At 43.8% G+C, this 24,024-nt stretch overlaps 1 long non-coding RNA gene across 2 annotated transcripts; it reads right to left on the bottom strand.

The window, feature by feature from the left end:
• Window positions 1-716: 716 nt before the first annotated feature.
• LOC131895818 (uncharacterized) lies at window positions 717-4,358 on the bottom strand. Of its 2 annotated transcripts, none has more exons than XR_009375290.1 (3): window positions 3,950-4,358; window positions 2,688-2,837; window positions 717-1,261 (listed from the first exon to the last, which is right to left on the bottom strand). It is a non-coding gene; the product is annotated as an uncharacterized LOC131895818 (long non-coding RNA). The 2 variants fall into 2 exon arrangements; XR_009375289.1 differs by having other exon boundaries at window positions 2,688-2,834.
• Window positions 4,359-24,024: the final 19,666 nt, after the last annotated feature.

Here is a 24,024-nt window from a genome sequence, read left to right as displayed (position 1 = left end):
ATTTGAAGTGGGGACAACGGGCCCTGCTTGTTCCTCTATTTTGCTTCCTGGCTGCCATGAACTGAGGTGCGTTGCAGCATCACACTCCTCTCTTGTGGTGTGTGGCGTTGCCATAGGCCCAAAGCCACTGAGATCCACTATCACAAACTGAAAGTGGGAACTAAACAATCAGCTTCCTCTTCCTTTGCCTCCTCCTCCCTCCTCCTCTCCCTCCTCTTTTCTCCTCCCCTCCTCCTCCCTCCTTCCCCCTCCTCCTTTCTCCTCCCCCCTCCTCCTCCCTCTTCTTCTGAGTTTAAATTCACTTTAATTTTAGACAATGTAAATGACAGATTTTTTTCCCCCAAAACACTGCATAAGAGCTGGGGGTGGGTGGGTTGCTCATTGGTTAGAGTACTTGCTGTTGCAAGCATGAAGCTCTGAGTTGGGATCCCCAGCACTCATGTAAAAAGCTCTACCTCTGAGCCCTCTGGGTTGTTACGGAGGCGGAGACAGTAAAATGGCTGGCTGCCAATGTAGCTCCAGCTTCAGGGAGAGACCTTGTATCAAGGGAATAAGGTGGACAGTGATAGAGTAGGCCAGTCTTTGACCTTTCAGCGAACAGGCACACACCCATGCACAAATACACCCCACTCCCACATCAACACACATGTAAATGCAAAGGACAGAAGGGAGGCCTCTGATCCAAATGAAGCACAGATAAATAAGAGAGCCCACGGTGACATCAGAATCACTTATTTTATAGGAATGTTATAGGAATGACAAGCAGCAGCCAGTCATGGTGGCAGGTGACAGATGCGAAGTCATTGCTCGGTTTGTGAACACGTTTCCACTTCTCAACCATCCTTAAAGGAAATCAAACTCTGAGTGACACAATCATCACAGTAGTCCAGGAGAGAGACCAGGCCATCTGGATTCACGCTCTCGCTGGTAGTTACTGAAATCAGCAAGGATGTGCTCGGTTGGATCTGCAGCTCCCACCACAAAGGGCTTTACTCTTTCTGGCCTCGGTTCTTCGTATTTCCTTTGAGTGTCTTAAAGTCATCATGGATGTACTTTCTGCGTGTCTTTTCAGGGAAACTGGATTTCCGTAAGTGATGACGACTGATGCTATCAACGCGGGTGCTCACTGTGCGTTTGGTCCTGCCTCCTTTGGCCTTCAGCACGAGCCTTTCCATCAGTGACTGAGTCATCCTCATTATCCTTTGTCCCGATGACTGTCTCACCCTCCACCTCCAGGCACGGCCAGTCCGTGATCTGGATCCTAGAGATAGGGGGAGAAACTCATTGAGACTGCTGTGGCTGCTGAAGGCTGGGTAGATAGAATCATGACGGCAGCTGGAAGGAGCCAAAATTGGCTCTGGCTTGGGGCCTCAGAGCAAGTCTGGGCAGCTGGGGAAGCCCTCAAAAGTGGGGGGTCGATGGGAAAAGAAGAACTCTTCCTTGTTTTTGATCGTCTCAGTTAGTTTTCCTCATCAACAGAAAGCTGATCAACATGCCAACCACAGAGTTTTAGTTTCTTCATGCTTTTAGCTTTTTGACCTGTTTCTTTATAAATGTCATTTACCTGCTCATAACTGTGGATACTAGTGTGACTTGTACTATCTGAAGATTTGTGCTTGAGAAAATTTATATGTTTGTTCTCATTGCTTATTTTTTTTTGCAGAAATTAGCTTATAAAGCATATTGTCATGTTTTTATATAAACTATTTGAAAAAAGTATAAATTTTAAAGAACGTGATTTTTAATTTTCAATATTTTTATAATAAAGTTTAAAATAAAATTTAAAAAGAATTTAAAACAATTTTTCAGTATAGTATTATTATATAGTATTATTATTATTAATTATTATTATTATTATTTAGGTTTAAACTTTGGGGACTTTGATTTTCTGATACTTCAACATTTGGGATTTTGTATTTTGAAATGAAGGCCCAAGCTTTCTTAATTCTTACAGGACCTAGAAGTAGCTTAGCTTGTATGTGGGGGTTCTGGAGTAGAATCGGGGTGCCTTTACGCTAAAAGAGGTAGGCCTTATGGCTCAAGCTGGGGCTCACTGGAAAATGTAATACCTAAAAGAGACCTAGAACCTCGGGTTTGTCTGAGCCAGAGGCCAAGTACCCAGTGTCACCAACTGCACATAAATGCCACTGGGGACAGGTAGCAGCTAAACAGTGAAGTTCTTTCACACTGGGGTCAAGCATGGCCCTAGACTTAGGGTCTGGCTCCTTCTTCCTTCTTCTCTGCGCCTTCAACCAGCTGCGTGTTCCACAGAGAAGTGGAGCAAAGTTGTCTCTGACAGATGTGCGTCCAGTCAGCCTCAAAGAACCAGCGTCATTTACAGGACCAGACTCAATGCTGTATCCGGCAGGACACACAGGAGGGGACACACCCTCCAAAGACACAGGATAAAAATCCATGTTTTTCCCTATATAACAAATTGCCTTACACACACACACACACACACACACACACACACACACACACACACAGAGTTCTTACTCATGTGGTGTAGTTGTTTATGCCAAAGTTCTCTTATTGCCAAAGTTCAGAAATTCCCCAAGGCTAACTAACCCAGGGAAAGGGATAATTAAGGATCCCAAAAGGCAATCTCACGGATATACATAAACCCAGGGAAAGAGGAGCCAGAGAAGCAGAATGGAAAATTAAGGACCCAAATTCACACTTACAGTTTTTCTGTGGTCACAGGTTCTCTTTCATGCCTAGTTCTCTTTGCTTGGGAAGCCATAGGACACAGAGCTGTGCGGGCCATTCAGTCAGTCTTCCAGCAGTTAGTAACTTGGTTCCAGTGGTTTTTTATTCAAATTATATAAAACCTGCTAAAAAGGATAATAGATCCAAAGATAAAATATAAAACTATACAACTTCTAGAGCAAACAGTCAAAGACAGTTTTGCAATATTGCAAAAGGCAAAGAATTCTTAGATATGGATACCACAAACACAACATATAAAGAAGAAGTGATAAATTGGGACTTCATAAATATAATTTCTTCTCTGTAAAATACCCATAAGAAAATGAAAATACAAGTCACACACTGAAGTATCTACACCATATATCCCTAGAAAGAGGTCAGAGGACAGCATCTGGTCATGGTCCTTGTCTTGCACCTGATTTGAGGCAAGATCTCTTGTTATTAGCTGGCCAATTAGCTTCTCCTGGTGCCACTACCTCCCATGTTGCCACAGAAGCACCAGGATTGCAGATGTGTGTTCCTGTGCTCAACTTTATGTGCTTTCTGGGGATTTGAACTCAGGTCCTCACACTTCTGTGGCAAGCACTTTTAGCCATTTTGCTATCCCCTTCTCTGGGTTTTGATTTGGGTAGTAAAAATGGGCTGGAAAGCCACATGGTTTACAAACAAAAAAAACCTTATCTATGAAATCATTTTATAACATTACATCATTGAACATTACTTGATGGTCATTTCCCCCAAATCATTAAAATTATTCTGTTTATAATGCTTTGGAAATGTTCTACCACTGATGTATCTACAAAGTTTCAAAAGTTTGGAGACTATCTCCATAAGAAAGTCAGGCCAAGCATCAGGACAAGATTCAAAGGCATGTAGCCTCAGCAGTATCAGAACTCACTTCTACTCAACTGAGACCTTATGGAGAAGCTACACTGAATGCAACAATGGGAAGAATAATCTAGTCGTGTACAAGTAGAGTAGAGCTCCAACTCCAATACGCCAAGGGCTCCCTAGTCAAAGAATACAACTAATGCATGGGGAAAAACAGAGGCATTCCTAGTTTCTACTTAATGTTTCCCACAGTCTTGTTCAAGGGCTAACAAGGTTGTATACTTTAAGTACTCTTAAAAAAAAAATGCCCCAATGAAAAGAATAACTTTTGGAAGCATCAGGATCTACGCATCTATATTGAAATGTATACACACATCTCAGGTGGAAGCATGCTATTATTACTTACAGTTTGGAAGAGTTGTTCTTGATTTTTTTTTATAACCAAGTATTTTTGTGCAATTGCTGAGCATCTTCAAAGTACTTCAAACTCAGCCTAACTATCTATCCAACGCAAGCGTCAAAGCACAGTGATTAAGCTGAGAGCTGCTAGCTGCTACTTACGAGTTGGAAAGGCCCTTCCTTTTTCCATCATGTGAGAGATGGTTCATGCTTTTGTTTATCAGGTTCAAATGGAAGAATTGGTGTTAGATCAGCAAGTGCGGCTGTCACGCTCCCTGCTGCCCCTCCAGAGTGAAGGGCAATACAACTGTTGGCATTAGACTTAAATCTCCCCAGAAATGTTGCTTCTAAGTCAAGTCTGAGGCCAGTGGCCTGGATTCTGTGTGTGTGTGTGTGTGTGTGTGTGTGTGTGTGTGTGTGTGTGGTGTGTGTGTATGTGTGTGTGTGTGTGTGTGTGTGTGTGTGTGTGTGTGTGTGTGTTTAGTGGTGGTGACTGGGGAAGGGGGTGTAGAAAGTCAAGGAAGAGGCTAATCCCCTTCTATGAGTCTCTCCAAGTGGCGAATTTAAGAACACCCTGGTACTTCTTCTGATGAGCAAATGCCGCAATCATCCTGTAGAAGAAAATAATGAGATTTCACTAACCCCCTCTCATCAGGCCTCGCAGAACATAAACGGATCAGTGGAAGATGAAGGGCCAATTCAGGAAAATAAAATAGAGTCTTGAGGTAGTTCAGGAGAAAGGAAACGCGGTGATTGTTTGTAAATGACGGCTAATGACATTTTTTCGTGAGTTGTGATTTTGTAGCGTGCATGTTGTGATGAATTACACCAAGGCTCTATTATAATTTGTGACCTATATACAAAAGCATCAAAGTGAAGTAGTTATCTGTATTTCATTGTCAACCAAAGGTTTTTCCCACATCAGAGACCCCCCACTGGTCTTTCTCTCTGTAATAGTTCCCCTGAAGATTGTGATTACATTGACCAGATACAAAATGATTAAATAGCAAGAGAGAGCTATTCCAGTTACTTACAAATGCCTATAGGGGCTGACAGGGTAGACTTAAAAATTTAAATTGAGATTTATTTCCATTAAAAATTGTTGATAGGAGTTTTCCTATCGCATGTCAAAAGACCTGTACAACATCATGGCTGACAGTAGATTTACCCAGAGACGGACTCAATGCTAACAAACACGCCATTCTGATGGTCAGCAGAACTAAACTAAATGAGCTCAGAACAATTCAAATGGATCTTTGGCATATCATCAATCAATTACGTTCTGCCTGGCACTCCTAGGTTAATATCAAAGTGTACACTAAGACGGCATGCATTTTGTTTAGCGTAGTGTGCGGTCCGGTCCGTAAAGCATTCCATGCAGTTTTCCTGGTTCCTCCCCATCTAGACTCAAATGACCTTGACAACAACAAAGCAAAAGCTAAGCAGACATGACCGAGGCTTGTCCTGTAGCTTTCTTTTTCCTTAAAACAACCAAATCCAAGTGTCAAGGCAAGAAAGGCAGCAAGAGGGAAGAGCAGGATATGTTAAAAAAGATGGGTAGACAGTCTAGAGAACTGTGTGTGGGTTATGTGTGCAGGGGAAGTTGACTCAGTACAGTAATGATGAGAAAGGAACACAGGCGTGGCCTCATGGACTCAGCCTGAAGTCTGGAAGCTTCTGAGAGGATTTCTCCACTTGTCTATGTGGGTACTTTCTAAGACTCTCCAGGTGATGACTAAAACAGATATATATATATATATATATATATATAAAAATTATGACACACTATTATAATCAAAGTTATGTGAGTGTGGCCTCTCTCTGAAGATCTTACTGTACTGTGTTCATCCCCTTGTAATGATAGGAGGTGATATTTGAAGTACGTCTTGGTTTTCTCTTTGACACATCATTGCCATGTGCTTTGAGACCATCATTAAATGAAACGAGGTCTCCTTAACCACAATGTAATCTGACACCTGAGAAGACTTGTAAGTGATAATTGTGAGGACAGTACATACAGAGTGGACACAAAAGTTAGATAAAGGGGTGATTCGTGTCCAGGCCGGATTGAACAGGGCTATAAAGAAAAGTGTGTGAAAGGGTTCACATATACACTTTTTCAACTACATACTTGGTGATTTATATGTACTTATTTCATGTGTTTTATTGTTTTTATTTTAAAACATGTCAACAAATTCTGTGATTTGCCTCCTTATTGTTTGAAACAGCGTCTCTCACAAGCTGGAGCTCACCAATTGGCTGGATCCCTGGAATCCTCCTGTCTTTGCTTCCTGATGCTAGGATGTCAGGAGCAAGCTTCCACTTCCAGCTTTTTAGGTGGGTACAGGGTATTTAGACTCAGTTGTCAGGCAACAGGAGCTTTACCCACTGACCGTCTCCCTTGCTCCAAAGAGGCAAAATCTTTACCCTTCCTTGAATCTGGACTGGATTTCCATACAATTGAATTGTCAATTGAAAATAAAATATGGGGCTGGAGAGATGGCTCAGTGGTTAAGAGCACTGGTTGCTCTTCCAAAGGTTCTGAATTCGATTCCCATCAACCACATGGCGGCTCACAACCATCTGTAATGAGATCTGGTGCCCTCTTCTGGCCTACAATCGTACATGCAGGCAGAACACTGTATACATAATACATAAATAAATCTTTAAAAAAAATAAAGCTTTATGGCTTCAAAGATCAAGTTATAAGTGGCAATCAATTTCTGTTTCCTTGGGAGTCCTGAGCCATTATAGAAGTTTAAATATCATAAGGCTACCGTTTATAGGAAATCTGGGTGACGTGGAAAGGCCATAGGCAGATCAGCTAAACAGAATCTCTGAATCACCCAAGGCTTCTCACCATATGCAAAAAAGAAGCTATCTCACGATGATCCAGGCCTAGCTGCTGAGTAACACTCTTCCCTCTATCCCTAGGCAGCCCAGTCTTCTGAATTTTGGTGTTGAACATTTTGGAGAAGAGAGAAATCACCTCGCCACATTCTGTCCCGGAACATAGTAAAATGTCTGTTTCACAGCACCAAGTTTTGAAATGGCTTGTGCTGCTAATCATGCAAATAGGATTTTATGCCAGATTTAAAAACATGGGTGACTAAATCAAGAAACATGGGGACCTGTCTGTCAGGTGGGATTCTTTTGTTGAAAGCAGCAACACTCAAAAACAGTTATTTTTTTGTTTTGGGGTTTTTGTTATTGTTGTTGTTGGTTTGTTTTAAGAATTTATTGGATGAATGTGAGGCTGGAAAGCCATAAAGGAATAATCCTGATCTGGTCTAGAGGGTCTTTGGAGACCTTGGTAGAAGAGACTGGTAAAACTGTGATTCAAGACTCAATCATTTCTTGAAGGTCCTCTGGCCATGATTGTACCATTCTAATCAAGACCTCAATTTCAAGGCAACCAGCCCATCAACTCCAGGATGAGGAGTGTGCCCTATCCCTTGTCCAGCTGAAGCTAGGCATGGTGATTGGCATTTTGATGAAGACCCATATGAAATGGGAAGGGGTAGGTACCTCCAAGGAAATCAGGGTGCCCTGTTTAAGAAAGGAGAAACAGATACAGGACAATTGAAGCCCATGTGAGATGAAACAGCAGTTCAGGTAAGAACTCTTCTCCAACTCCCGATGGACACTGGTGAGCTCGTGCTCTCAAACTAATTTTATTCTATAGGTAATATTATCGAAAGATGACTGAGGTAGGGTAGGGTAGGGTTTTAGTGGCTATGGCTTCTGGTCTTTCCTGACTCATATTTACATAATCAAATGGAGTCTGTTAAGCAGAGAAGAAGATGGCAGGAAAGGAGGTGGCATTGAATCAACCTTCAAGAACGAGCTTTGTTAGAAGAGAAGGCCCTGTGTTCATGGAGCCACGATGGAGTCTAGGCGAAGAAAAACACTAGGAAGGGGCAGAACATCATATCCAAGACCACATGTGGGGCCTTCCTGGGGAAAACTAAGCTTCACTTTAAAAACCAGAAAAGAGATTTTTAAAAGACTATCTTAAGCCAGGTAAGGTGGCACATACCTCTAATCCCAGCACTTGGGAGGCAGAGGCAAGTGGATCTCTGAGTTCAAGGCCAGCCTGGTCTACAGAGGGAATTTCAGAACAGCCAAAGCTACACAGAGAAACTTTGTCTCAATACACTAAACAAAGTATAGCTTATAGTAAGAGTAAGAAACAGAACCATCATGAGAACAAGATGCAGAGGATATCTGGCTTTTATATCCTTTTAGGAGGTAGTGGGAAATTCCATACCATGTGATTTAGTCTGGGATAGCATACAAGCTAAGTCCATGAAGGAGCCAGGTATTGGGCAAGACCTTAAATTATGGGTTGTGCAGTCATTATCAGAGTAAGGCTTATTGACTCTGTCTCAGTGAGAGCTGCAGGGTAGAGGATGGATATCTGATTTCTTCGGGCTGTGAGATCTGGGCCAGTTGAGAGCAGCCAGTAGCTTAAAGGTGCAGGCTCATGATCTACTGGTCTTGGGCCCTCAGAATGAATAGGCGAATCTCCCACTTGATCCACCGTGACAGCAGCAGGCATGGATGTCTCTCAAGCTTACTGTATATTTTAGTAGCATTAATATTCACCTTTTTAAAAATACTTCCTGGCTTAACCTATTTAGTTTGGGTTTAAGAACATACCACACAAGAGATAATTGATCAAGACAAGAAGTTGGGTATTTATAGTTCTAGGACCTGGGAAGGCCAATATTAATGTGTCAGCATCAATCAAGGATCATTTGGCTACATCATCCCACTGTGAAAAGTGAACGTGTAAGAAAGGGTGGGGGTGGGGTGCAAGAGATCTCACTCCTAGCCTCAAGCAGGTTTATAATTGGCTTCCATTCATTCCTGAGGGCGGAGCCTTTATGAGGTATACTCCTCCCTTAGGCCCACACTTCCTCAACACCATTGCAATAAGGATTAAGTTTCTATCATATCAATTTCAGAGCGCACAGTCAAGCCATAGCGACACGCTCACCCCCAAGCTATTGTGACAGGGGGAGCTGTTAAGGACAAGCAGCTTCCTCTTCTCCAGAGACCTGCTCTCGGCTAAAGAGAGGCTTCCTTCCTCCGTGCTGTGGGTGACTAAGGACCATAACTTATATTCAAAAGATTGGTGTTAGATCCCAAACCGGATGCTCTTCAAGCCTGGCCCGTCTGCAGCTGTGGGAGCTGATTATCGTATGATCCCGAGGCTAACAGACTCTAAATGAGCAGGAACCACCAAGGACACACCTCCTATGATGAATACACATGAACTAAATGAACTTCCTCCCGTCCTCAAGATGAGAGACTCCCCACCCAGCCCTGCAGCCTGGACAGAAGCTAGGGCTCCATTATGAGCATGTTCTATGGACTAGGCGCCAACCTTAGCATAGAACCTCCTCTGAAATCCACAAGAATAGGACACCTCACCCCACCTCCGTCTGCCAAGGGGGACTGAACTCTTTCTCCTCAGAGACACTGCCATGCTGTCTGTCTGTCTGTTGTCTATCTGCGGTGTTAATAACTTGTCTAATAAGTCTATCTCGGTGTTCCCCTTAATCCTAAACCAGTTGGCTTCCTTTGCCCAAGAGGTGATAACTCTCTGCTGTGTGCAACAGAGTCCTCTGTCCTTGGGTACTCTGACTTAGGCCACTTCCTTTTCTCTGAGACTTCGCACCTCACAGGTTTCTATGAGAACATGTCTTTAACGAATACTTTCTTTTCCCTTTTCTCTTCCCTCCCTCCTTTTGTCTCTCTTTCTCTCCTTTCTTCCATGGTCCCTTTCTTCCATCTCTTCCATCTTTTCTTTGACATGATCTTGCTTTACAGCCCAGGCTGACCTTGAACTCACTGTCCTGTTAGCCTCCTGAGTGCTGAGATTACAGCCATGGGCCCCTACGCAGGGCTCTTTAAGAAAAAAAAATTTTTTTTTTAAATTAAACTACATATTTACTTAGTTTTATGTGTAGATGTGTGTGCCTAGGTGTATACATGCACAAACCTGAGGAGATAAGAAGAGATGTGAGGTTCCCCCAGAATTGGTTACAGATGGTTGGGAGCCTGGCATATGGCTGTTGGGAACCTAACCTAGGTTCTCTGCGGCAAGTGCTCTTAAGCATCTTTCTAGGCCTGAGAACACTTTCTTAAGAGAATCGGAATCCAGGTTATCTGCTTCTAGGTGACCTAAAACACCACTGGAGGTCTGTGACTCTCGAATTTTGATGTGCACTATAAGTGACTTGGAGAGCTGTCTAAAATCATGGCTCTGGGCTCCAATCTCAGAGTTTCTGAAGTAGCAGATCTGGGGTGCTACTTGCCACATTCTAACAAATTCTCAGGTGAGGCTGGCACCACACACAGAGAATCATTGTTCTGACAATTGCTAATTCATGTGATTTCAAGTGCTGGGAGGCCTCCTCGAAATCCAGCTGTGGCACCCCCCACACCCACCCCTCAGGACCTATAATTTGTACTTGACTCTTTTTTTTATCATGAGGCTGAAAGACTGAATTGTAAGTTCAAATGCTATCCAGAATGCATGAGCACAGTGTCTTATCCTCATCTATAAGCTCCATTCTTCAGCTCATGGTGGTGGAGGCTGGAAAGTTCAAGGACATGTTGCGGGACATGTGAGCAGACTGGGTAAAGATGTGTCACTCTTTTCTCTTGCCTGCCGAAGGCATCTGATTGTTATAATAAAGAGCTGGATGGCCAACAGCTATGCAGGAGAGGTATGAGGAGACTCCTACAAGACACAGAAAGAGTAGAACATACAGAACGGAGGAGAGGGGAAAAGCCACATAGCGGAATGTACATTAGTAGAAGCAAGTTAATTTAAGTTATAAGAGCTGGTTGGGAACCAGCCTTAGCTAAAGGCTAACCTTTCATAATTAATAATGAGTCTCTGTGTCATTATTGGAGATCCAAAGAAAGTCCAACAAGAAAGTCCATCTACAGCGGAGGGTTTCTCACTGCATCCCAACCTGTCAAAGGGTATTTCATGGCAAGACAGAGTGTACTGGCTTGTACTAGATAGAACTTGCTAATACTATCTTTCTTCCTAAAAAGCTACTAATATCATCCCAGGAGCCCCATCCTCCTGACCTCATCTATTCCAGTTCACTGCCAAATTGTTAACATGAATTTGGGGAGTAAGTGGCCAACAGAAGAATCTTTGGAGAATGTTTTGTAAATCAACAAAAAGTAAAGTCTTGATCAGGTAAACACAATAAACAAACAAAACAAAGCAGCAGTCTTAAGCACTTAGGACTAATTGATTCTACAACCTAAATTAAAACCTGTAGAGGCAATATTATATTCATATAGCCAGTTGGAAAGCATGTGAAAAAATCATCAGAACTGAACTTGAAAAACTGTGGCCTAGACATTGGCTGGTTGATCTAAAGAGGTACAGAATCTTCAGCTATTTCTCAGCTTGAGGCAGGCATGCCCTGGGGCTGGCTCCATATGGCACATGGAGTTTGAGAAAACAGATCAACCATATGATTTCACTAGGAAACCAGAGCCCCCATATTGCATTTCAAGATCTGCAGAATTACTGCTGAGAAAACACGCATTATGAAAGAAAACAAGATTTGACTCCACTGTTTGTATAAATGATGCTTAGTCAAATCCACGCTAGAGCAATACCAATGTCATGGGCCATGGACACATTTTTTGATGTTTTCCCTTCTGTGTATTTCATGGTCTTGCTTTTTATTCCACAAAAAGGTTCAGGCATATGAAAATGCTTAAGCAACTCCACATTGCAGCTTGGTTTTGATGGATGATGTGGGATTGCGCAGCTCATTGCAAAGTAATGCTTTTAACTTAAATCAAATCAGTTTTAAGTGAATATGTTTTACACATTTAGGCTCCAGAGTCAGGGACAGGCTTCCCACCCTCTCCCCGCTAGAAAAATAGCAGTTTCTGAGACACTCCCCCTGATGGAGGCAGTGTGGGGAGATGCTTCCTGGCTCAGAGAAGCAGTGTCTTCACTTGCTCTGTCTTTAAATGTCTACACGTTTAGGGCCCACAGGGCTACTGTCTTCCTAATGAAGCAGCTAATGATGTGTGAATTATCCATCCTGACAACCCCTTTAGTAAAAACAACAGGCCTGCGTCCTCACTATAGCGCCTGGGCTGCTAAATAATGACAGGGTAGCTGCTTCTCAAAACAGTATCTTCAAGTAAAGAACCCCGTCCTGTCTTTGCACAGCAGCTCTGAAATCTTCCTGGTGAACACGGAAAAGAATGGAGCCACATAGACCTCGGGGAGGCACAGGACACTTCATTGCCGCCCTGTCGGGGCCTTGGTGTGCAGGGCCACCCAGGTTTTAGGACTGCTTAAAAAACCTGGACTATGGGTTGTTGGACACAGCTTCCTTGGGAAGAAGTCCTGACAGCGAGGGCTGGGGGGCGGGGAAGGGCAGTTTCACTGTTTGAAATTGGTTTGTGTGGCTGGGTCTCTCCCCTCTCCCCCCACTGGAGCATGGAATGCTGGCTTCTCGGAGGATTTCAAAAAACCAATTGTCTGCTCTGAATAAGGACTGATGTTTGAGACGGGAGAATGCTGGGCCCACATTAGCCAGCAAAGCAGGCTGGAAGGGCAGCTGTGGAGGGAGTCACTGAGGGAGGTACTTTGTGGCGACTGACCTGCACAGTTGGAGTGCATGAAAGCCAGGCTTGTGAGGAGCTGGAAAACAAGCCCAGACCTAAACAAAGCCTTTTTTTTTTTCCTTTTCATTTGGTGACCACTTTTAAGGAAAAGTGCGTTCTCTTTCAATCCTTCAATAGGCCCTGGATTGGGACGCACAAGCCGAAGTCCAATCTCTTTATCGTTATCCCCGGGTTGAGAAAAATTCTGGCCGGCCTTGTTTGGGCAGGGCTAGTGTTCCTTTAAACAGATCAAGGAACTGTTTGTCTAACCCTCACCATCCGAGGTGACAGATAGCACAGCAAAGCAAAGAGAATGGGGCGCATTCACAAGCACACACAGACCTTTCCATTTGTCCCTGGGAGGGACCAGCCGGGGCAGGACCGCTCTTTCAAATGGCTTTGACGTGCAAATTAGGTGCTGGGCACTCGGCTGGGTTTCTGAAAAGCTTCCCCCAGCAGGCCTTGCTGGGAAAAGCTGCCTTCTCTGGCTACTGGCTGATTTCGGAAAGCACCTGGGGAGAAAAGGCCGGGTTAGCTCAGGTGAAGCTGTTTTTTTTTTCCCCTGGAGGGTGGAGACGTGAATGTTGTGCAAATTATCCATTATAGAGTGACCAGTTATCTTGATCTGCCAGAGACTGAGGCCACACACCAATCCACTCCCCACCCTCCCACCCCCACTCCCAAGATGGAGGAGAAAATTACTTTACCAAGCAAACCTGAGTCACCGTCCATTGTGGTAAGCTTGGAATGCATAGCTAACCCGGAATTCTAGAATCGTCCGGTTCTTAGTGTTGCACTGATCTCCCGATCTCTTCTTGTAGGTGGTTATCCAAAACTCACTAGTTAGGTTTTCTCTCTATTTTCCAGTCTCCAAGTTCTGTGCATGTGAAGATGGCTAATAAATAAAGCCAGTGTCTGGAGGGGTCAGAGGATGGGATATCTATCATAATTATTAGAGACGTACTTGGTGCCAGGTGCTACATTGCATATTTCACATTTATTAATGCCCTGACCCCCATTGCTAGTCCTAGGAAGTAAGTGATATTTTGCCTGCCTTGCAGAGGTGAAATAAGGAATTGATAGGTTAGATATGATTTTCTTAAGTTTATACAAGTAGTGAATATGAATTACAAAACACTTGGCTTCTCTGACCTCAAATCCCATGCTTTCGTCTGGATCCCATATTGTCATTAAAAAATTATAGGTAATTAGGGTAAGTGGAAGACATTCATACAGCCGGATAGTATGTGGATTTAAAGTGTCATTTACAAAAATTCCATATACCTGTGCATAATTATGATCTAATTAATGTGATTGACATAAACTCAATGAATGATATGTCAATGGATATAAAATACCAAGAAAGCATTTCCTTATTTAATACTGTCCCCTCCCATTCCGCACTCCCTAGAACAGCCTTCAAAGGCAGTAATAACTGCTGCTTTATCATTGAGCTTTCTGCTTATTCCCATACACATGGGCATCTTTCTTTCTATGCCTCTTTTATTTCTTCAAAGAACCATGTAGACAGTGTCTGTTATTGCAGTACATGTTTACCTGAAACTTTCTATGTAGCTGAGGTGGGACTTGACCTCGAAACCCCCTACCTCTAATACACCCAGCTATTCTTATTCTTAAACAGTTGGGCTACATCTTATTCGTAAGATGGTATTCCAGCATTGACTTGAATCAAACCATTTAAACAGGAAAGAGATTGTGTTGACTTTCTGTTACTGTAACAAAATACTCTAGCCAATCAGCCTATAAAAAAGAGGTTTATATTGGCCCAGGTTTCAGACTATGATCACTTGGCATGGACAAGGCAGTGCATGCTGGGACGAATATGGAGAGAAGCTGTTGATTTCATGGCTATGTTGAGAGGAGAGAGAGAAGAAAGAGAGAGGGAGAAGGTGAGGAGAGAGAGCAAGGGAAAAAGAGAGAGAACATAAGATCCCACAATCTCCTTCAAAGACATGCCCTCAGTTACCTAAAGCCTCACTGTCCTCCAATAGCCTCAAACTGAGGCCTTCCACAACCGTGTTTTTGGGAGACACTCCGGATCCAAACCACAGCCCACCTAAGGAAACTTTCAATTTCTTTCTACTTCAAATAATACTTCTGTAATCATCATCATCATCATCATCATCATTATTATTATTATTACTATTACTATTATTATTAGCTTTGGAAGGAGTGTATACTAAAAATGTGGGCATGTATCACTACCATATAAAATTGTTCTAATGCTGATGCAAATCAACCAAGTGTCTGAGTCCTTGCTGCGTTCTTATCCTGGAAAACAATCCTGTTTTAGAAAATGTTCTAATAGCAGCCAACCTGGTAGTGAAAAACTAAGATTCCATTTCTTTGAATTTTCTTCTATTCCCGTGAGCACTTGAGTATCTTGGTATACACTTGCTTGGCATCTGCATTCTCTTACCACACACGTGCTAGGCCCTGGACCAATAAATACTCAAGTGTAAGGAACACACAAAGAAAATCAGTGATCTTATACTATACTGTGGAAGACTTTCACACAAAATTCGGCAGGAGACCAGAACCCAGGAGGGAAATTCTCCTCAAGGCGATAGTGATAAAAGAAAATTTGAGGAGTGTTTGAGTTGGCCTTTTCTCTTCTCTCAGTTGCTCTTAGCTCTGGAGCTAGGGTCCTGGAAAGTTCAAAGGTCACCAGGACTTCCTCCAAACCGGTGGCTGTGGGTTTTTTTTTTTTGTTTGTTTGTTTTGTTTTTTTGTTTTTTGTTTTTTTTTGTCTTGCCAATACAAAGAGGGAAATTCACAGACCACAGAAGGTAAGTTTTAGGGAGTAGGTTAAGGTAGATTCACAAAGTAGGAGCTTAGGAGAGAGAGAAGGCAGAGCTCCTGAGTAGCAGGAAGGGCCCCGAGGAATGTAATACCACTGAAGTGCTAAACCTCCTCGGCTTTTTAAAAAAAACACCTATGGCAGAAACTGGTGTAAAGCCTGGGGAGGTGGGTGAACTGGTCAGCCCAGTTGGTCCAAGTGTCCAGGTCACCCATCTCTGTTCAGTCACGTCCTCACATATGGCTCTCAGGCAGCGTAAGAGATAACAAGGAACCAGGATCCAGAGCTATCCCCTGGTGCTCCCGGACATCCGTAAGGACATTCTGTGAACTGCTGCATTGGGATCATTGCCCTATCCAACCAGTCTCTCTCCCTCCTGTTCTTATCAGTTAGGTCACAAGCACGTAGAGCAGCAGTCCTTCACCTGTGGGTCGAGACCCCTGGCCGGGGGGGGGGGGGGGGGGGGGGGGGGGGGGGGGGCGGCGGCGTTGAAGACTCTTTATAGGGGTCACATATCAGATATCCTGCATATCAGATATTTACATTACGATTTGTAACAGCAGCAAAATTGCAGTTATGAAGTAGCGATGGAATAATTTTATGATTGGGATCACCACAACATGAGGAACTGTATTAAAGAATCGCAGCATTAGGAAGGTTGAGAACCACTGCCAACGAGGAACTAGCTCTTGGACGGGACAGAGAAGAAACAAAACTCTGTGGAGATGCAGGCTGGGATCTCAGATCATTCAGTTGTTGTAGGCAGCTTAGTCCAGCTCCCAGAACTATCTCTTCACTTATACAATGGGAATGATACTTCCTAAATCACACTACTCGTAGGGCTAGGTAAGGGAATGCTGATATGTAAGGAACTGTTCCACTGGTAAGAAAGAAAAACAAAACAAAACAAAACTCTTTCAATTCAACATCCAGTTTTCCAAGCTCATTCAACTTCTTTTCAACTACAAAGAACAGGGCCTTCAGAGCTCCTTCATTTCACGCTTCTAAACGATGTAACCGGTGTTATTGTTGAACATGGTATGGCTGGTGAGTTGTTTACAATCAAGAACAGGAATCCCCGTAAGGAAGGAGGCAGTGCTCTGATGGTGATGGAGAGGACTGTGGCCTGCACAGTGATTTGGAGGAAGAGTGTGGGTAAAGCCATAGGTAGGCTGCACACGTGAGAAGCTGGGGTCCCTTCAGCTGCATCCGAGACAGAGAACAAGGTAAAGACTCAGACACCCTAAACAGAGTGTACTCCAGTTGCCCAACTCCATTGTTTAGTTTTCATTTAACCTAGAGCATATTTGCTAAGATGCCTACCAATTGCCTCTTAGGAATCCTGCCGACTAGCTGCACCTTTGGATAACACTCCCGAGATACTGGTCTTCAAGAACCAATGACTTTGGAAGGCAGCTGGTTTCATTCTTACTTGCAGAAAATGGTGGTTTATTCTGTTTCCCTTAAGAAAGCTTGAATGACTTCAAGCAATTTCAATTGCTCTGTTACATGAGTCTGTTTGCAGATGAACAGTTTTCCCACTGGGCGTGCTAAAAGTATCCCTAGAGAACCCAGAGCTCGTGAAGCAGAGTTCCTTCATGTCCCATCATGGAAGGTCAGTGCCTCCCATCGTTCCCTGCGGGAAGAAGGCCTGTGTCACACTGACCGCCAACCACTCATGTGCCCACATGAAGGGTGGAGTCTAGCTACCCTGTGCTTTTCCCTAATTATAACAAAGTTCCTACTTATAAGGGCCCCAAGCAGAGTTCAAACAGAGGGAGTGCCGGCGCTGTTTTTTCAAGAACCCACCCAAAGTCAAACCCATCACACCCGAGGTCGAGCATGCCACATTTGGCCTGGTAACTTCCCCAATGCTCACTCTCCTTCCATAAACACCAGCAAGGCTTTTCGAAGCCCCAGAAAACAGTGAGACCAGGTAGCTGGTTTTGTTTCTTCACTCCTGCACGTCACTTGATGACGGTGTCCCTGCCCACAGCAGTCTACGTGGATCTTCAGTTTAGGCGATGATTTATGTCCATCTCCCACGTGACTTCAAATAGATCTTGAACCCCAAGCTATAAAACACAAGCATTATCCTTAACTCTGAGAGTTTCCTTCATAGGTTTTCAGCTTGCTAATTGTGGGGCTTCCTGCCATACACAGGGCCTGACCCTAATTAGCTTCTGACCTCAGCCACACTCAAGGTAATGTGGCTCTAGCCTCACTTGCTGGTTCTGGATAAAGTACAGCTAACATCTGCCTTCCTTTCCTCTGTGCGCACTTTTGAATGTCCCCAGCACCAGTTCAGTGCAGTATTGCCTGAGAGGACAGAGACTGTGTCCTCAGAGTGGTATGTGCTTTTATCCAAGAGTCTTCACAGGAGAATCAGACCAAACCAGAAAGAAAAAAAGAAATCCCTGGGGGGTGGAAATCCTTCAGTACATCCAAAGAGTTCTAAGGTTGCCCTTTATTGGAGCTACAGAAATTGTGAGTCTGGCTCGAAGCAATCAATAAATCAAATGTAACATCTAAGGTAATTTCAGAGCATTCCCTGAGAAACGGGGCTCATCCAGCAGCTCCTCTATCACTTAAAACAGAGTCCTTTGTCTTTGGGGTTGCTGAGTAGCTATGAAGGCAATTCCAGGGCAAGCCGTCAGATAAAGCAAACTCAATTCCTGGCCTGTAATGACGAGGTAGGCGCTGCACGGGACTGCTTTTCAATTGGCTTTGAGTAAACTCAGATGAAGAAGAGCTTCTTTATGAGAGAGAGAGAGAGAGAGAGAGAGAGAGAGAGAGAGAGAGAGAGAGATGGGGGAAGAGAAAGAGACCCACCTTATTTGAGAATCTACAAAAGTTAAAGAATTGCATTCTGGCCTGGACACTAGCAAGCCACCTCTGTTTCCATAATGACTTCTTTACATTATTGAATACAATGGGAGTCTTAAGGGCAACCGCAATAACAGTTACTCATGAAAAATTAACAAAGAATTTATGGAAATGTAGGTGAAGTCCCAAAGCAATTAGCTTAGATTTCTCTGGAGTCTGAGGAAAGCCTGGATAATTGCAGGCAGAACCTGTGTAAAGTGGCTATTTTCATTATCACGGGCTACAGAGAGTCCATTTCCATCACAATGGGTTCTAATGACGTTAAAGCTAGCACACAGAGATGTTGGAAAAGGTTACAACGCGGTTTACCAAATGGTTTGATTTATGTAACGCGGGAGAGCGACACACTTCAGATGATGGGGTTATGGGGACCGGAGGGGTTGACCTTGAATGTTCAAAGGCTCCATATGATAAGCGAATATACCACAGCATCTGAAAGCTAATTATACATGCCCAGCAGAATGCACAGAGTGAGTTCAGTTTGCCTCCCAATTGGAGGGAAGCTGCACTGGATTGCAAACTGGCATGTGAAAGTCATCCTGACTCACCTCTTTGTAAGATGTGTATGTTTATAGGTGTGCGTAGGAGTGGCATTGTCTTAGGAACTCTGTGGTCCCGGCACCCTGAGGAACCAGAGGTGACATTCTGAGGAACTGCAGAGTCCCTCCTACACCTTAAGAGAGATGATACATTATTGTTATTAGTCAAATGAATTAAAATGGGAAGCATGGCCAGCTTATAGAATTCATTCATGCATACCAGCGTAGCATGTCCCCTCCCAAGGCCAGAGGAGCCAGCTTCTTCTACTGCTGTCTGTAAAGACAGGGAAAAGGGAACATAATTTATTAAGCTCTTATCAAATGTCACACACACACACACACACACACACACACACACACACACACAAACACACAATGAGGGATAATGAATCTGGATATTTTTTCCTGTCTATAAAAAGCTATAGTAAATGCTGTGCCTTGGATTTGAATGATTTTTTTAAACCATTAAATAGATTTGTGCTCTGAAGTCCACAGAATACTAATAATTGTCGCTAGCTGCAGTCTGGAAAGGATCACACAGTCTCAGCCTTATTTGGTAAACATTCTCTGTTTCAGAAGAGAAAAGGAAGAATGAGATTATTTAAGCACTTGCCACAAAAGCCTCAGCAGAGGTCCTCCTCCAAATGGACACCACTGCCCGAGGACGAACGTCAACACCGTTCAAGCTTTGTTCAGAGAACTGAAAGGCTCCACCAGCCTGCACAGGGGCACACTTAAGGGAAGCATTAAGAAAATCAATCTACAATAACACTGCCACATTCACATCCCAACCTGGCCAATACACTGCCAGCAGATGCGACAATCATATTTTGACAGTTCTGATAGCTGATAACGGATGGCAGGGGGCGAGGGCGGGGTGGGGTGGGGGTGCGGGGATTCTATTTGATGTGGGTCCTGTGTTTACACAATTACAGCCTTGCTGTTTGCCTGAGCCACATTAAGGATGTAAAAAGCAGAGAGAGCAAACAGAAGCCCATGTTTTGGTATTATCAATGCAAAGCGATACAGGCGCCCAGCAGTATGGCCCCTGTTCACCTTCAATTTTCTTTTTCTTCCACATTGCCGCTGTAACCAAAGGTTACGGGAAGAAGATTCCTGTAGCTCCCCTTGCTTCTGAGCTTGCCATCTTCGGCTCCCCTCATTGTCACCTCAAACACATTTTTAAAAGCACATTGTTCACCTGGTTAGAGAAAGCGAGGAAGAAAAGGATGAATAGAAAGCTTTGTCGTAAATGGAGCTGGCATTTCACTGGAGCGTAGCTTTGACATTCAACACCCTTGTACCTGAAGCTCCTGGCCAGCTCTACTCAAGCAGGTCAAATAAAGCTGTTTCAAACTCCTTGTAATATGTTTTGATTTACAGATTTTTCAATTCTGCTGAGCAACAGAGAGACATATTTGGGAGCCGCATAAACAAATACATTCAGCTGTGCTGTGGATTAACCTAAAGTGACACATTTATTTAAAAATCTGCCTACGACTTGTCCTCATTGATTAAATGCCCTTAAGAAAGTAAGGCTGATGAAATGAATGCCATTAAGATGCAGTGTGCCTCCCCGGCTGCTTTTGATGGTTGACACATTCCCCAGAGTGGGAGATCGGATGGCTGATAAGCTAACGCTGAATTATAAGCACTTTGTGGAATGTCACTGGCAAATAAAAGTCTACTGTTTTGCTTGCAAAGCAACTGTCTGCCTTAACAGCACAAAAATGGACACGATGCAGAGTGATTTCATCTCCTGTGCTCAGAATATAAACGAACACGTACTCTGTGTGTACATTTTCCCCGGCAGAAATCAGCCCTGAGCCAGGCCGGCTTGTTCCTGGCTGCGGTACCATTGATCACCAAAGTAGAAAGGCCTGCCAAGGACTCTGTGGATGCTGTCAGGGCTCCAGTGAGCATCGGGTGATTTTGCTGTCGCCAGCTGTTTGTTACCTGAGCTTTCACTGACTTAGAAGGGACAACGGAGGTTGTGTTGGTGGTGGTGCAGGGATATGAAGAGCAGAAAAAAAAAAGACAACTTGGTTCTTTTTGGAATTGGAGGCATAAACTGCATTTGAGGTGTGGCGCGAAGGGTACAGAGAGTAGAAGCCACATTTTTTCCAGCCTTATGGCCTGGAGCGATCACTTCAATTTGCTGAGTCTCAAGTTTCTTCAGCTGTAAAATGGGGCTAATGTTTGTTTCTTATTGGATTGTAGTGAAGACGTTGTAGAATAAAGTACACAACGTGCTTTGTCAACTGTCCAATGCTAGATGAAGGGTCAGGGGTCAATGAGGCTGCCTGAAACAGCCTCCCTAGACAGTGTTCACTCCCGGTGTAGACACTGGCCCCTCTCCCACAGGATCACCACACTGGAGTCCGAGTCTCCTGTCTGGTGTTAGACAGAGTAAGTGACCCCTTCCCCCCATTGAAGATAGTTCCAGACTCAAACAATACTGTGCAGAACATCATTTAGATTTCAGTGTGGCTGAACAAGCAGATGTTTAGGTGATCAGCCATCAGTCATGCCTTTTAAAATGAAAATACTGAAGGGAATCCCAAGACACAATGACATACTAGTCAATTTTGGAGTTACCTTTTTTTTTTCTCTGTATGTGTACATGTGCAGGGTGTGTGTGTGTGTGTGTGTGTGTGTGTGTGTGTGTGTGTATCTGTGAGGGTGCACCTGCAAGGCCAGAGGTCAGCCTCAACTAGTGTTCCTCATGAGCTGTTTGCTTTTTGAGATCGGGTCTCACTGGGATTGGGGGCTTGGCCATTAGGCGAGGCTAGCTGGCCAGGAAGCCTCAGCGAATACACATCTTTCTCATTTCCTCAGCACTGGATTTGCAAACACACACTGCCGTACCTGACTTTTCACTTGCCTGGTGGGGACTGAACTTACATCCTTATGCCTGAGAGGCAGGTTCTTCCCCAGACCCTGGAATTACTTTGACTTAAAGGATATTCAAGCTACTTTTTTGTGTGTTATTTCTTTTCAATAACAACTGTACATTTTTTTTAAAAAGTCTCTCTTCCATTTGTCCTCATGAAGAGGAACCTTCATTCAAGCTTTTCTCTTGGTCCATGCTCACCAGGTTAAAATATCATTTCTTCCAAACGTTTAGATGGCATTCTTTCCAACACACCTGTCCTGTGCTCTCATGGGGCTCTGCTGCCTCTGTCACCTGCTTCACCCCTGAAACTGGACTGTGGAGGGAATAGACCATTCTGTAAAATGGGCTTGCCCCTGCAGTGGGATTAGCCATTGTACAACTTCTTTGCTCTGGATTTAGCCCTTAACTTCCCTCATACTGACAGCAATCTAATAACTGTGAAAATAGTACCAACAATAGAGATTTCTAATTCCCACATGATGGGTGATGTCATTCTGTATGCTGTGAAAATGTGTTGCTCTGATTGGTTGATAAATATAGCTGTTTGGCCAATGGTGAGGCAAAATATGGTTAGGCGGGACATTCTAAAGAGAGAGAGAGGGAGGAAGAAGACAGAGCAGAGGAGGCGCCAGCCTGCCATCCAGGGAGCAGAATGTAATGGCACACAGGTAAAGCCATAGAACACGTAGCAACATATAGAATAACAGAAATGGGCTGAGTTTAATTGTAGGAGCTAGTCAGTGGTAGGCTTGAGCTAATGGCTGAGCTGTTTTAATTAATATAAGCCTCTGTATGTTCACTTGGGTCTGAGTGGCTGCGGACCAGGTGGGACACAGGAAAACTGACTACACCCAAGTGCCCCCATATTTGAGGCAGTTTATAAGGCTCTATCTGTTGCATTTAAGATTATTTTTTCTAAGGGTAAGACACAGTGGATACTGTCATGATGCTTGGGGTAGAAGCATCTCTCAGGGTGGTGGTTAATATTAGTTATCAACATGATTGTGTCTGGAATTGATTAAGAGACATACATCTAGGTGGGTTTGTAAGGTGGTTTTTTTTTTATAGATTTATTTTAGTCACATGTATGTGTGCCTATGACTGCATGCCATATGTGTGTAGATGTCTGAGGAAGCTAGAAGAGGATATCAGATCCTTCTGGTGACAGAGTCACAGGTAGTTGAGGGATGTCAGGCATGGACACTGGAAACTGATCTCAGGTTTTCTAGAAGAGCAGTTAGCTCTCCTAACTGCTGAACCATCCCTCAAGTCCACTGAAAGGCATTTTCTAGAAGGTTTAACTGAAGGGGAAAGACCCTCCATCCCCCAGACTGGGATGTGATCTGATACAAGGTGGGCCAAGGGAAATGCTGTTGCTCTTTGCCTGCCTGCCTTCACCCTTGCTGGTGAGTGCATCCATCCTGTGGCTGACTTGGTTGCTTCTATCCTCCACTGATCCTCCAGGAGTCTTGCAGGCCTCAATACCAGGTTGGAACTACTGAGAAATCCAGGTTTGTGGACTGAGTAGCTACTGGATTCTCAGTCTCTCCCATGTACTACTGATAGCCACTGTTGGACTCCCAGTGTGCACTGTGGAAGCTAATCTGATAAATCCCCCTTAAATAAACACATATATTCATTCACTTGGTCCTGTTCCTCTAGAGAACCCAGACCAAGACACTTAGTTCTTGTCTTCTTGAAGGAAAGAAACCAAAGAAATTTAAGAAGAAGTTGGTCTAACAGAACAAAGCCATTGCTCTAGAGAGAAAATGGAATAGGTTGTCCCCAAGAGGGGCAGCAGCATAGTGGGTTCTTTGTTGTAGGTTTTAAAGATGTTTCATGAATATTTATGAGGTGGGTAGTACATTCATGAAGTAAGGTAACTCTTTTTCCCACCCAATCATAGTGGATCATAGCTCCTTTTTTTTGGGGGGGAGGGTATTCTCTACATGTTCCTCTATAAAAGCCCACATAGGGAGGGTGGATACAGACCTTTTATTACTGGATGTGTGTAGGAAAATACCCTGGTACCTTAGTGTTTTTTATATAACTGGAACAACCTATCTGTGACCTCAGTGATGTTTAGTCACAGAAGGAGTGCTCTGGTCTTCAGGGCTTATGGTGTCTCTGGCTACATCATATGTGACTTCTGTGATTGTTCAGAATCCCACAACAGATCTCATGGCTGCCTGTCAGTTAAGACATTCTGCTGTCCACGGTTTAAGACATTTTGTTATTTCTGTAAGTGAGATGGGCCAACTCTGTGGTTCAGA

The sequence above is a fragment of the Peromyscus eremicus genome, chromosome 19 (assembly GCF_949786415.1).
Source record: "Peromyscus eremicus chromosome 19, PerEre_H2_v1, whole genome shotgun sequence".
Lineage (NCBI taxonomy): Eukaryota > Metazoa > Chordata > Mammalia > Rodentia > Cricetidae > Peromyscus > Peromyscus eremicus.
Note: the sequence above shows the minus strand (reverse complement) of the source record. Positions and strands in the feature narration are given on the sequence as shown.